General features: G+C 36.4%; 1 protein-coding gene across 2 annotated transcripts in view; it reads right to left on the bottom strand.

Moving 5' to 3' along the window:
* LOC150084007 (retinol dehydrogenase 13-like) overlaps positions 1-16,204 on the bottom strand; it is a 50,212-nt gene that overhangs the window by 2,054 nt on the left and 31,954 nt on the right. The window lies entirely within an intron of this gene.

Raw genomic sequence — 16,204 nt, 5'->3', positions numbered from 1 at the left:
GTGATAGTTGAAAAAGATTTGAATCGTGTGTTAAGCTTACCGCGAGTCGTGCGGTCAATAAACAAACGTTTGCCTGCTGCCTATCTCGGTGTGTTCCATCAACCATCGGAAGAAGACGTGTTTGTCTCCTGCTAATAAAGTCAATACAGACTTCCATTTAAAAATTCAAATATTTAAATGAGCCAGATGAAAATGTTACCGCGAAGGAGATAACGGTAAAAGAATTAGATGAAATCTTTCGTATCACGTAGAACCTCAAACAGAAGGTTTGATGTTCTCTGCAATATTTATTTCGCCAGGGCCCAGAGAAGATTGTTGTCAGCTATCGGAAATTGATTGATGAAAAGAGAAAGTCAACACTGTTCAAATATTTCCGCAACAGTAATTTCTTCATTATGTATTTTATGTCAGAGGTTCCCAAAGTTTCTCGGTTCACGGCGCCTTTAATGTCTCAGTAATTTTTTCTAGGCGCACCCAGACCAAAAGAAAATACCTAACAGTTTCGTTTAGTAGTTAGGTCCAAACAACTTAATAAGAAATGCTGAAACTGTGAACTACCTCGAGCTAGTAGTTCGCGCGATGTCCGACAGATGTCGAGTATCACTGTGTTTTCCTCGAAAATTTAAAATATTTCGCGGCGCACAGTTTAAGAACCGCTGTTTTATGCAATAAATATTTAATTCCATAATTATTTTCATTATCTTTTACATTATATACAGTTAAAAAGTTATTTAAAAGGTATTTTTAAAATTCTTTATGGACAATCCAGAAAGTCAAGGACCAATTATAATTTTTCCTATTGGTTACTATATTCGATTAACGCGTTTCCGTTTTGCGCAATGCGCTAGTGGGACGAATTAATCGCGTTAATCGAGGCCCGCCTGTATATAGTATTCAGTCTATCCAGCAATGGTTTTAATAAAACTTTTAGTTAAACTTATTACAGCCATACTGAACCTGCATATTAAGCACTTTGTAATTCACTGGATGCATTGATCACATTTGTTTAGTTGCCAACTACTACAGGGAAGCAGACTGGGAAAATGATATAGAATGTATATTGTAGTCTATTCTATTATTTATTTTTTTTTTTAATTTAATTAAGACAATACATATGTATAAGTGGTGCTCAACAAAACTGCATCACCTCAGTTTTAGGTTTTTTGTTCTTACACTGGCAGCCAATCTTTTAGAAATAGTTTAAAGAACATAAATAATAACAATACATATATGAAACTATTAATTTCAGAAAAATTTACTTTTATGCTTACAGGTAAATATACCAATGAAATAAAAGCATGTTATTTATGGTTTGTATAATAACAAAAAATCTATAAAAGCACTGATTTTTTTTTATTAGTTTGCTCACATTGCTATATGACCAAAAAACACAACAAAATGCACATTAACATTTCACTGGCCTGCCTCTTGCTTTGATGACTGCTGCACATTGTTGTGGCATCGACTAGATAAGGTTCTGAATGTATTCCTGAGAAATATCATGGTACCAAACATGGATTAATGTCACCTGCAGCTCACTAAGTGTTTTTGATTTCTTTTGCAATACTGAAACACCCATTTGTTCCAACAATTTTCAACTGGATAGAGGTCTGCACTGTTTCCAGGCCATGTTGATGACTCAATTGTCAGGGAAACGGGAAATATATTGTGCAAAAAGGATAGGTGGAATAGGACCAGTGTATGTCTGCTCGGGGCAAAGTTTGTGATGTTGTTGAGCAGATATCTTTCAAGGGCACAAAAGGTGATATCGTTGTACACATTGACACTAACGACATTAAGTGTAGGAGATCGACAGATTTATTAAGCAAGTACAGGTCAATGCTGAAAAAAAGTTGTGAGTTAGGGTTAAATTTGAAAGTGTCTGCGATCCTGCCCAGACACGATAGGAGGGAGTATATGATGAGAGCCTTATCAATCAATTCGGCCCTGGAGAGATTGTGCAGGGCTCATGGGGTAGAATTTTTCTCAGCGTGGTCTGTGCTTGTTAACAGGAGAGACTGCTTCTACAGTGATGGGATACACTTAAATAGAAAGGTTGTGAGAATATTTGCTGATGCTATCGAGGCAATGTTAGGTGGGTCGGAAAACTGCTAACTTGGGGGAATTCACAGAGTAATAGTAGCCGCAGGCATAGGTGGAAATGATTCTTGTACTGCTTCTACTGAAATGAGCAGTAGCCTAGAAAGCCTGTTGCTGGGGATTTCAGGAACTGCTGGGGGGGTCATGAAACAAGTAAACACATGGGCTGTGTTAGAGTAACTAAGAGTAAGCACAGGTGCACATATACTTGCATGTACACCAATGTTAGGAGTACAGTAAACAAATTTGGTGAATTTGAAGTGCTGGTTAAGACATCCAAGGTGGATACTGTTGGGACATCAGAGACTTGGAGCCACTCAGATAGAAGGGATGCAGAATTGGAATTTGGGCAGTACAATGTGTACAGAAAGGATAGACAGAATAGGAAGGGAGGAGGGGTTATGATATTAGTTAAGAAACACAAAATCTAAGGAAGTGCATCCAGTTGACATAGATGGACAGTGCAATGTTAAGTCAGTTTGGTGTGACATAAGCACTGGGAAAGCAAAATGAAGGTAGGAGTTTGTTATAGGCCTAATGACTCTGATGAGTACAATGAACAATTATACAGAGAAGCAGAGTGGGTCAGTAAATCAGTGTCTTCCAATGGGGGATTTTAACTTCCCAGATATAGACTGGAATTTGTGGGTTGGTCACTTGCACGCTAGCAAGGCTTTTGTGGATCTATTGGATGATTGTTTTCTACAGCAGCATGTTACAGAGGCAACAAGAGGGAGTAACACTCTTGATTTGATTATCAGCAGTGTACTGATGTGGGATTTACTTAAAGATGTAACTACCATCAGGGGTAAAGGGAAGGGTGTTTACTTTCGTAAAGGTGACTACAGTAGTCTCAGAGATTTTTTAGGTTCTATACATACAGTGGGACTAACTGATGTTACCAACAGCAAATTCTAAATGGGAAGCATTCAAGAAAGTAATCTTGGAAGCTACTAGGCTTTTTGTTCCAACTAAGAAATACTGCTCTAGGTTCAGGCCCAAATGGATGTTAGATGAATTAATGAGACTTGTGGCAGAGAAGAAAAATGCATGAGATGCACATAAATTGTCAGGTGATACAGAAGCCTATGGTAGATACAAGCTAGTCTATAATCAAGTCACAAAGGAGGTTAGGCAAGCAAAGGCAGATTATGAAAAATCTTTGGCAAAGGTTGCAAAGAAAAAACAGCAAAGACTTCTTTACTTATATAAACTCTAAAAGGAAGGGGATGAATCAGATTTATCCACTTGATATCAATGGTTTGATGTAGATGATCATTCTCAGATAGCTGCTGAACTAAATGAGTATTTTCAATCTTCATTCAAACATGAGGAGTTATTCAAGGAGGAGAAATTGTTGAAGTTAAACATAAGAAAGGCACCTGGGGTGGATGGGATCTATTCAGTTATATTAAAGGAGGCAGCAAAGGAAGTAAGCAAACCCTTAGCCATAATTATGAGTGCAACCTTGGACTCAGGGGAAGTCCACATGGACTGGAGATGTGCAAATGTATCTCCAATCCAATTCTAGACAAACACAGGTAATTACAGACCTGTTAATTTGATTTCTGTTCCAGGGAAAATAATGGAGTCGCTTGTTAAAGAAGCATTGCAGGATCATTTAGACAAGACTGCAGCAACAATTCAAACACAGCATGGGTTTCTCAAGGGGAAGTCTTGTCTAACCAATTTGACTGGATATTGTGATGTGGTCACAAAGGAACTGGATGCAGAAAATAATTTTGAGTCATATACTTCAATTTCAGGAAAGCTTTTGATACTGTTGCACACAGAAGAATACTGTACAATTTGGAGCAGTATGGCATTAAGGGCAAGTTGCTACAATGGATAAAAGGATGGTTGAGTGGGAGAAGACAGAGAGTGGTGATCGATGGGTATTGCTCTACGTGGACTAATGTTATTAGTCCACTCGCTGTCTCATAGGTGTACTGTTTCTGCTGCATGCCTTTTCTACAAATACTTCCATGGGCACTGTTCTTCTGACTGGCTTCTATAATTCCTGCTCTCTCTTTCAAAACAGTCTGAACACGTGCCGCCACCAGCCAACATCCATTTACTGTTCAACTTCAAACTCATGGAACCAACTTTTCATCTTCCTCGTTTATATTGCCGTATTCTGGAACAACCTTCCTTCATACGTATTTCGTGAAAATTAGTCTACAGAATTTCAAGTCTAATATCAACAAATATCTTCTTTTGTCTTCTCAACCTCCTACCCAAGTATGGTACTAAGTACTATAGGTTCTAATACCTCTCGTGTTTGGGGTTTTCATAAAAAAAAAAAAATTAGTGGTGCCCCTCAGGGTTTCGTGTTGGGCCCATTGTTGTGTTCTATATTTATCAATGATATTGATGAAGGTTTGTTTGGTTGTTTGTTATTTGATTTTTAGGAGCATTAGCAACTAAGGCCATATTGCTCCGGGAATATGCGGTGGTCGTTCCCTGACCTTTCCGCATCCTTCGTATTTGGTGGTGACGGGCTCGAACCCCAGTCTAATCAAGAAGCGTGTGTTACGCACTGCTGCTCCTTCCCACCTGGCTACGGAGGCGCATTGATGAAGGTATATCAAGCTTAATGTTGTCAAAGTTTGCAGATGATACAAGGGTTGGCCGGGTTGTTAATAACAGTAATGACAATATGCTGCTGCAACAGGATCTGGAAAAGTTGGGTAGATGGGCTGAGAAGTGGCAACCGAAGCTTAACATTGACAAATGCAAACTACTGTATATGGGTAGCAATAACCCCAGAGAAATGTACCAACTATGTGTGTTACACTTGGGTTAGTGGAGAATGAAAGAGACCTTGGGGTAATTGTACAGCCAGATATGAAGTTTTCTGAGCAATGTAGGCAGTTATAAAGGTGGACATACACGCTACGGTTTTCCAGGTTACTTAACCATAGGGAGTATGGGTAATTTGATAGGACGGCTTTGTTGGATTCTGACTTGATTGCCGGATGCTATTAAGCATGCAAATCGTAATGCCAGAGTAGGTCGTAGTCTTGTCAATAATATACAAGAATTTTGTGAGCAGGGATAAGGAGGTGATTATCCCCTTGTATAAGGCAATGGTCAGGTCACAACTTGAGTACTGTGTACAGGTCTGGAAACCTCATTTTAGGAATTATGTAGAGTTGCTAGAACTAGTACAGAGAATGGCAACAAGACTGGTGAAGGGAACAAAGGAAGAAAGGCACCTGCGAGGCAATCTGATTGAGGTGTATAAGGCATTGAATGGATTGAGCAGGCTTAATGCTGAGGGGATTCTTGCTCAGATTACAAACCTGAGGGGGCATAGACTGAAACTGAGGAAAAACAGTTGTACAACAGATGTGTGGAAATTTGCCTTTAGCTAGCATTAAATTTGACTCTGAGCTAATTCAAGGCAGAACTAGACAAACATTTGAAATGAATGGATCGGTGAAATGCAAAGGTTTTTTTTTTTTTTTTGGCTGATACTGTAGAAGCTTGTTTTCTTGCATCATGTGCCTCTACTAATGCTAATGTTACTGTGTGAATTGATTTATTCTTCAACTATTTTTGCATCTGAGGGCAGTAAAGACAGTGAAATAAATTGCAATTATTTAAGCAAGAGTGCAACTTCATAAATTTAAAGCTTTTGCTAATTTTATCAAGTAGTAGTTATGGTTTTGGCTCTAAGACAAGGAGCAGAGTTGTCCTGAATAATGCAATTGGTAACATACTTGTAGTGATCTCTAATTGTGGGAAGTAATTTTGTCTTAATGTCCTTGTACACCTCAGCATTCACTTTACCCTTCACAAATTCAAGATGACCAACTCCTCTATCTGAAATACAGCCCCCCATATTATTTGAGATGCAGAAAGTTTCACTGTGGAGATGATACAGACAGGATGAAATTCTTCTCTTCTTCATCTAACAGTCTGCTAGCTGTCTGAACCATGCAGATTGAATTTGGATTCATCAAAGAAAATAACACATTTTCACTGATCCTCAGACCAACTAACATGCTCTTTTGCCTACTTTAGATGCTGGGCTTTTATATTTTTCATCAAAAAGTGGCTTTTTTCTTGGGCAATGTGCTACTAATGCTGATGAGAAAAGGCATCTACATACTGTAGCAGTACTTGTCTTTATTCCTGTATTCTCCTCCCATCCTGTTTTTAAGATCTGCCAACGAGGATCTTCTCTTTAAGATACACAGGCAGACCAGAAATCTATCATGCACTGCAGAAGATATTCATAAATGTCCACTTCCTTTTTGTCTGTTTAGACTGCGAGTTTCATTACAGTGAATCCTTTTAGCTATTTCATGCATAGAATGTCCCTCTGCATTCAATGCTGCAGCAACACTTTTCCTATGTGGTGTTAATTGTGAAAATGGCCATTGCAAAAGCACAGAATACTGGGCTTGTGGCATATGCACTACATTTATACTGCTGCTAGGGTGATGCAATCATGTATGGCATGTGACAATCTAAAAGAATTTCCTAGAGATGGATGATGCAATAGCTTATGCTATCAATTCAATTAATTCACAGAAATTCAGTGAATTTTGCAAGTGATGCAATTTTTTTGAGCATCACAGTGTGTGTGTGTGTATGCATATTAGTAAAGGCAATCCCGTTCTTTTACTGCTTTCACTGCAAAAAAAAAAAAAAAAAAAAAACTGATTATACAACATACATCCAATCATTCAAAATGTTTCCTACTACAAGACTATACTAACAATCCTGCTATTCCTTATTAAACTTTGTCCAACTGTCAACCTTAGCCATTCAGGGAAGCAATATATTTATTGTACTGGTCTGCAACACACTAACCAAACTGTATCAGATTTTCCCAATAATTGTACTTATACCCCAACATTTTTGCATCCCATTTTAATATTAAAATCTCAACATCATTCCACCCACAAATTTTGAAATGTGGAAAAAATCAATTTTGGAAAAAAAAAAATAAAAATTAATAAATGTCTGAAAGAGCCTATTCTATGATTTAAGAAATCTAAGGCTCGCTTAACTTTTTTCTTAGGATAGACTGCTATAGATTTTAAATGTCGACCGATACTGCTTTACCACTCTCATTAAAGGGCTACCTGCACTCAATGTTGTCTGTTCAGTGAAATGCAAATAAGAAGGCCTCAGTGACATAGTTTTTCAAGAATGGTGTATGGAATATTTTTGCCTAGCTGTTAGTAAAGATTACATAAAAAATGTACTTGCAGGCAAAATGCTGCAGTCTGCAAGGATACTTTCTTGGCAGCATGGGGCATCCACAAGGTGTAGAATATTTGCCAGCAGGAAAGGTTAAGGTTGTTTCTAACTGACAAATACAAGAACACTGTTGAAACTTATGGATTAGGATGCTACACAATTTCAAGCTCTTTACTATAAACAAACAGTTTCCAGAGCAGTTAGCAAAACTGAGGGTGAGGAGGACTCCAACTCTAATAATAATTTTGGAAATCAACATCCTCAAAGCTATAAAAAGCCATCACTGGTGAAGCATAGTCTGGGATGAAATTTCTAAATGTATGAATGGCCTAGGAAAAACTATGGCTAGAATATTATAGTGACTCCAGAGGATATGAAGAAATTGCACAGCAAAGCCAAGCTGAGATTATGCAAAAAGACAATTAGAGAAAAGTGATGCTGAAAAACTGATTGCTTCGTCAGCTGGATAGTTTTTAAACATTTAGATGCAATAAATAAATTATTCAAAATGATCCAATCCCTGAATGTGGTAAAGTGAGTAGAAGTTCAGAGAATTCTATAAGATACCACAGAGAAAGATCTCTGCTGAAAAAACAAAGGTTCTCACTCAACTGTCATTAGTTGGTTATTTGATTTTTTATTGCACATAGGCAGCTTAGGTTATAATGTACCAAGTTGAAAAATGGATTGAGCAGGATATATTAGTACATATATCCTACTCAATGTAATGTACCCTAATACAGTGCATTCCAGTTATTTGGGCCACCAGTTAATAGGGGCAGCCATTTATCTGGGGCAAATCTTAAAAAACAGAAACCAATCGAGAAAATAGCCAGGGTTTACTTCGCTTAATTGGGACAGCATGCCGTTTAATCGGGGCAGGAGATTAAACTGGAGATAAACGGGCACTGGAGATTACCCTATGATTGTCTCCGATGGTACCACGTGGTTCGGTCAAAATTCTGGAGGTCACAACCATAAAACAATAAAAACGATTAGCAGTTACCTGTTTATTGGGCTTTTCTGTTAGTGAAATCTATCATAAACGGACAGTAAACTCGATCTTACTGAATTTGCGATAATACCGACAGCTGGAATTCTGTGGGTTATTATGGTGAAACGTGTTTACACTTCCTTGAAATCTTCAATCATATAAAAAAATCAATTTTCAGATCTTCTCTTCATTCCTATTTTTAAAGCTTTGTAACTCGTTACTCTGTTCTCACTTGCATGTATCGTGTTACTTGCAATTTGTGTGTGCCGTGTTCTTTGTTATTGATTGCTTATCTTTTTACTGTTTTAAATTTTAACCCCCACCCACAAATGTCAGTGAACAGAAATGTCAACTAGTTTAGTTAGTATGTACATATTACAGTGCGTATTAATTATTCCAATTATCACGTATATTCTTCCGATTTTCATGTATCATTTAATTTTTTAATTGGTAAGGTAATAAAGGGTAAATTTGTGCTTAATATATCTTTGCTTTTATAGCCTGTGGATAATATTCCTCATATTTTCTCTAATTAGAATCGCTGTTTAATAGAATTAAAATTCAATTCACAAACGTGATCACAATGACCGGCGCTTACTGCACATCGTATAATGAACAGTACTTTACTATGGTGACTCCATCGTAACGTGATTTGATTGTACAGTGAATCAGTTGTAAAGCGCGGGGTAATTGGGGCAGCAGCTTATTCGGACCAAAATGCACTAGTCCCAATGTGTCCCAAATAACCGGAATCGACTGTATTAGTACAGCAGAGCATCAGTTATCCAGAATAATTGATTTCAGACCTCTTCTAGATAGCCAAATTTTTCAGATAATCAAATGCAAGGTAAGATTAACAATTTGAAAATTCTCATTTACGATTTGGAAAAAAAAAAAAAAAACGACTGCCTATTCCATGATTTAAAAATCTAAGGCTCGCTTAACTTTTTTCCTACGAGAGACTGCAGAAAGTTTCTCGCCTTGAATTAAATAAATTATTAAGATTAATTAAATAAAAATAAAAAAAAATTATAAATCAATATAGGAAAACAGAAACACCCATCCAGGAATTTTTATGATTTTTATACAAAACAGGAAAATTAGAAAAATTTTAAATGCTCTCAGTTTTTTCAACTTACCAATAATGAGCATGGACAATCTGAGTGCCCCAATAGCATTTGCACACACAGCAATCATAACTTGCTCTTTTCTCATCTTAAAACGTGGTGGAGGCATTTCTCTTTTATTGGCTACGATTTTTCTCGGTAATGCTTTTCGTAATAAGCCCATCTCATCACATTATAAAATGTTTTCTTTCTCTTAATTTACTATAACTGAAGCAAACTTACAAGGAGACCACTGCCGATTTGTCTGCAGAAAGTTTCTCGCTTTGAAAGTCTAGTTCGCGTATACCGTGTCTCAGTTTAAAGTTTTTCAGCCAACTTGTGCTTGCCTTAAAAATCTTCATTACCTCTTAATTTTGGATTAAAATACAATGCTTTTTCACACAACATCAGGCCAGACACTGGTTCACCTAAACTTCGCTTCTGAAGAAACCACAAATAAAATGCACTCTCTAAAGCGGCATTTTCAGGTTTTGACAGTCTTTTTCCTGTTAGATCCTCCTTCACTACCCATAATCGACACAAATTCTGTTATAGTGTTGGAAATCTTCTTGATGTCAGAAATTGTTGAAGTCCCCACATTAAACTCTTTGGAGAGATTTCCTAAATTTTCACCTTTTCTAATTCTATTAATAATTTCTGTCTTTTTGTTGCAACGTTAAAACTATGCGTTTCCTTTTCATTCACATTTTAGCATAAAAAATTGAGAAAATAATCGCCACTCACAATAATCTTTGTGAGTGGCGAGTACTGGCCGACTTTGAAGATCGTCCATGGCAAGCCTCATCACTCACAAAGCCAAGGAAGTGTTGAAAGAGCTAATCAGGACATTGAAAATATGCTGTGTTCGTGGATGAAAAACTGACCAATGGAGTGAGGGACTACGTTTCGTTGTTGTTGTTGTTATTTGGTTTTTAGGAGCATTAGCAACTAAGGCCATATTGCTCCGGGGATATGCGGTGGTCATTCCCTGACCTTTCCGCATCCTCCGTATTTGGTGGCTCACGGGCTCAAGCCCCGGTCTAATCAAGAAGCGTGTGCTACGCACTGCTGCTCCTGCCCACCTGGCTACGGAGTCACCACTACGTTTCGTGCAACTTATGAAGAACAGGGCATTTCATTCTGGGATTAAGAGAACACCATATGATGCTCTCTTTGGCTGCAAAGCTAAAGTGGGTCTCACAACGTCTTCCTTACCCCAAGATGTTTTACAAGACATATAGACTGAGGAGCAACTGGAAAAAATGATGGAAAACGTTCGAACAATACAAGAAGAAAGAGATCACCCTATCCAAGAGAAAGTCTATTGTGCAAAACACGGACGAGACTGTAGTCAACGATGGAAGAAACGAAAGTGGTGATGAATACATGTCTACCGAAGAGACTTCCAGTTCTGCTACCTACTGCGTCTGTTTGAAGGAAACCAGTGGTGCCCATACGTGTAGAAACTGTCACCGAAATATTCATGCCGCCTGTGGACATGAGAATAAAGATGATGGAAGTGAGAAAAAAGAAGGTTATGATGTTAATATTTTGTGTACCCTTTGCTTCAATATTGAGAATGCTGTCGAAGGTAAAATTCTATATAAATTGATTCTGGAAATACAGGCCAAAAAAATAAAAATGAATTCCAACAAAAAATTTCCTCCTGCACCTTTGGGGGCCACTGTGCGAGTTCCTATTCCAGACATTGACAAGAGACAGGGGGACTCGCGCAATCTGCTGGCGGTTGTTATGAGTGTGACAGATGATGGGTTTTACTGACTTGGAACTGCTGAAAGAATTTTAAACCAACTCTATGCCAGATCACAATTCACTTTATGTCCCAAGGACTTACTGAGAGCTGGAGACGTTCCTGACCACGAAATAGCTCTCCAGTCAGCTGCTTCTGCTCAGTCCATGGGTAGCGGACAAGGGTTCGAACCCTTGTCCGTGAGGTGTACTTGCAAGACCAAGTGCCAAAATTTGAAGTGCTTTTGTATGAAAAAAGCAATTAAGTGCAATTCAAAATGCCATTCGAGTCTACCTTGTAGCAACAAGTAGTTCAGCACTGGGCTTTTTCTCTTTCTGTAGAAAAATCCTATATCTTACATTTTCACATGCATATTTTCAATAAAAGCCTTTTTCATACTTTGCCGAAATAGTATTTGTCATTCTATATAGTGCCTATGTATTCTTTACAATGCCTAGGGAAAGTATGTAAAATATTAAAATAAAACAGATATTTCATACTTTGCCTAAAAACGTAAGGCATTGTATAGAATGCCTGCTTACAGTAAACTGACCAAAAATCTTTTTCCTATTGCATATCTGCGCCATCATATCAATAAAGCCCTTAACATATTAAGGCACAAGAACCTAATAGATATTAATATAAACAGCATTATTGACTTATAATTATTCCCATACGCATCAAGTATGTATATAGTGTAAATACAATACACTAGGCCTCTTTGGTGTCTTACAGTCTGGAAAACTCGTACCCACCGATTGGCCTAACACAGTGTATTTATCTTGTAATTATTTTTAAGCCTATCTTGATTTATTTATTTAATCGTTAATTGTGATTTGATTGTAACTTAAATGTACACAATTACACTTTTAACACAACTGACTTAAATACATGATGCACTAACTCTCGGACATTCATTCAGGGTCCTAACTATAGGAACAGGTTTGCAACCCCGAATTACCCTAGCCCAACTACATATTTCTAATTTAATCATCTTTTTACTTTAATAGATTCTACATTTTATGCTCTGTGCGCCATTAGTCTACCGAACGCTATACCAGAGCACTATTTTTTTTACTATACCCAATCTATTTTTTCGCCTTAACAAAGTTTAGCTGCCTTCTACTGCTACTTTGTCAGCTATTATATTTCTTAGCTATCCTGGGTGTTTGAGCATCATGTACTTAATATTAGCCTAGCGCAGCTCCACCGCCTACGTAAATTCATTACATAATATACAGACACCAAAATTCGTCTAACGCTAGGCGCCGCTAGCGTATCTACGCATATATACACGGGTTAGCCTCCGGCATAGTCTTTTCTGTCAACACCACCAGTAGCGGTAAGTCCTTGTCATTCGGTCACTCCTTTCCTTTGTCTTCGCCTATTTCACTTTCATAGCAGTCTACTTACTTCTGTAAGGTCATCCATGTTCTGTATGTAATACTTTAGTAACACATAATAGTTTTGCATAACTATTTAATTATTTATTCAAAATTTGTATTCAAAATTCTTTTTAGTTTTTACCACGTGGTTTCTTACACGTGTTCTTTGACATACAGAACATGTCAGAAACAGAAGTAAGAGTATTGCTGTCCTTTTCATAATTTTGGTGGATGACCCCTGAAGAAGACACAAAAATTATGAAAGATACTGCAATACTATTTCTACCTTGGTCGTTGTTTTTTCCAAAATTTGCTTTTTGGTTCTTTTCATTTTATATCGTTACACTTATTTTCTTTTCCTTTCTTCCACCCTTTGTTCAACACATATCGCTCCCAGGGTACACCGTATTTTCATTAGTAGCATTAGTTAAATTCGATACTTATATGTATACTTACTATATTCTACACATAAAAATAATTTATATATATATATATAATTACAAATAATAAAAAAATTAAAAATAAATAGGATAGGATGGTGAATATATAAAAATCGAGTAGAAAAAAGAAATAGCAAGTGTATATAAGCTGTTCTAGGCAGCGTGAGCTCAACCTGGATAAAGCTTAGGATAATAATTATTACGAATAATAAAATTAAAAATAAATAGAGAAGTCGGATTTGAAGTGCGATAATATGGATTATGGATCAGGGACACTGCAAGAGCAAAGGTACCCTACAACCATAATATATACATAAAATTATTTTTATTGTTATGTGTAGAATGTAGTAGGTATATATAGAAGTATAGAATTTAAATATAGAATTTAACTAGCGCTAATAATGAAAATACCGTGTATCCTGGTAGCGATATATGTGTTGAACAAAGGGTGGAAAGAAGGAAAAGAAAAAGTGTAACGATATAAAAAAGAATGTAACGATATAAAAAGAAACAAATTTTGAAAAAACAACGACCAATGTGAAAATAGCATTGCAGTATTTTTCATAATTTTTGTGTACCGCATACGTAAATTACATAATATACAGACAACAAATTCGTCTAACGCTAGGCGCCGCTAGCGTTTCTACGCATATATACACGGGTTAGCCTCCGGCTCAGTCTTTTCTGTCAACCCGTCCAGTAGCGGTAAGTTCTTGTCATTCGGACACTCCCTTCCTTTGTCTTCACTTTCATAGCGGTCCACTTACTTCTGTAAGGTCATCCATGTTCTGTATGTAATACATTAGTAACACATAATAGTTTTACATAACTTGTATTTTATTTATTCTAAATTTGTATTCTAAATTAAAAGAGCACGTGTAAGAAGCCACGTGGTAAAAATAATTTAGGATACAAATTTAGAATAAATAAAATACAAGTTATGTAAAACTATTATGTGTTACTAATGTATTACATACAGAACATGGATGACCTTACAGAAGTAAGTGGACCGCTATGAAAGTGAAGACAAAGGAAGGGAGTGTCCGAATGACAAGAACTTACCGCTACTGGACGGGTTGACAGAAAAGACTGAGCCGGAGGCTAACCCGTGTATATATGCGTAGAAACGCTAGCGGCGCCTAGTGTTAGACGAATTTGTTGTCTGTATATTATGTAATTTACTTATGCGGTGGAGTTGCTCAAACATCCGGGATAGATAAGAAATATAAAGTATTTACGTCAGTTGTGTTAAGAGTGTAACTGTGTACATTTAAGTTACAATCAAATTACAATTAAATAAATAAATCAAGATAGGTTTAAAAATAATTACAAGATAGTTACAAGGTAAATACACTATGTCAGGCCAATCGGTGGGTACAAGTTTTCCAGACCGTAAGACACCAAAGAGGCCTAGTGTATTGTATTTACACTATATACATACTTGATGCGTATGGGAATAATTATAAGTTAATAATGCTGTTTATATTAATATCTATTAAGTTCTTGTGCCTTAATATGTTAAGGGATTTATTGATATGATGACGCAGATATGCAATAGGAAAAACATTTTTGGTTAGTTTACTGTATAATATTCTGATGTTATCAATAGCTGTTGTTTTGTCGCTGCATATTGTTGCTATTCTGATGCATTGTGCTAGGATAACATTAGCATGTACCTGTTTGGAAATATTGGAATTCCATTGTGTAAAGTTTACTATGCTAAAGTTGAATGCTTCACATTTGTTGTACAAATTGATGGAGGCTATACCATTTTTTAAATTAATGTCTAGATCCAAAAAATGGGCTGCTGTATCAGAATTGTTTGTTCTTTCTAGTACAAGTTCGTTAGGGTATAAATGTCCATAATCCTGGATGAAATTCGGGCAGTTGATTACTATGAGGTCGTCTATATATCTGAATAGGATTAGGTCCTGTGGAAATGAGGTTTCTGACCAGTATAAATATAGGTTGGCTATTATGCATGAGGCTGGGCTGCCCATAGGTGTTCCATTGGTTTGTTGATATACTGTGTTACCATCATATATATGAAGTTATTGGAAATACATAAGTTCAGTATGTTGTTCCAGTAATATGTGTTGCAGGAAATAAAGTCCTTGTGTTTATCCTAAATATCTTTTAGTACCGATTTGAGATTGATTTGATTGATACTGGTAAATAGGCTATGGAAATCAAAGGTTTGAATATTATTGACTTTATTACTTTGCAAAAATTTTAATACGGGTTGGTTGTTGCCTATGATTTTGCTGTTATGTATGTTATGCATCAGTGGTTGCAGTAGTTGTTCAAGTGTCTTTCCAGATTTGTGTACATAACTATTTTTACATGAGGTTATGAATCTGAAGCCTATTGGTTTTTTATGAAATTTAGGAATGAAGTAGATATAAGGTAAGCTGTAATTGCTTAAGTTGAGCTTTAGTTTTTTATTGAAGGCCATTAGTTTTTTTGTAATGATATTACATGTACTGGATATCGGCTTGTAAGTATTGCTTGAGTTAAGTTCATTAGTTAAAGTATGTGTATAAAAATATTTGCAAATGAATGCAAAATTATTGGCTGCTTTATCTACCGGTGTGATTACGAAGTCTTTGTGTATTTCTAGCAGTTTTTGTTTTAATTTAGTCAAGTTGTAGTATTTATCTTGATAATATACATTTGAACTGTGCAATGCGTATTTATGCTTGAATAAGGCGAATGTATGGCTAATCCACATATGATATGCTTCTATAGGTGTGTTATTTTTGTAGGCTAATTGGAAGCAGTAGTTTAACAGGTCTTGATATATCTGTTTATTGAAGTTGGTTACATTTATTTTGGTACGCGGCCTGAATTTGAATCCTTGTGATAGTACATATCTGAGCATTGGGTCCGTAACTATGTTTAGATTTCCTGTAATGATATGTCCATAGTCTGGATCAATATATTGCTGCATGTTGCTTTGTTGACAAATGCAGTTGTTGTCTGTAATATGTGATATTAAACTGGTAGCTATAGATTTGTAGTTACAAGCTAATAATCCAAAGGGTTTATTATACTTATATCTTACTTTAATATAACTAGGACTAGTATTAGGAAGTAGATGATTATGCTGATTTATAAGTTTATTGATATTTATGTTGTCCATGATATGGTTGTTGAAGTTCAAGATAATGATTGATTCTTTATCACATGTTGTAGAGCTTTTGTTTTTTAGA

Source organism: Mastigoproctus giganteus, chromosome 6, assembly GCF_048544385.1.
Source record: "Mastigoproctus giganteus isolate SK-2022 chromosome 6, ASM4854438v1, whole genome shotgun sequence".
Classification (NCBI taxonomy): domain Eukaryota; kingdom Metazoa; phylum Arthropoda; class Arachnida; order Uropygi; family Thelyphonidae; genus Mastigoproctus; species Mastigoproctus giganteus.
The sequence above is the reverse complement of the archived record's forward strand: the minus strand, read 5'-3'. Positions and strand labels throughout refer to the sequence as shown.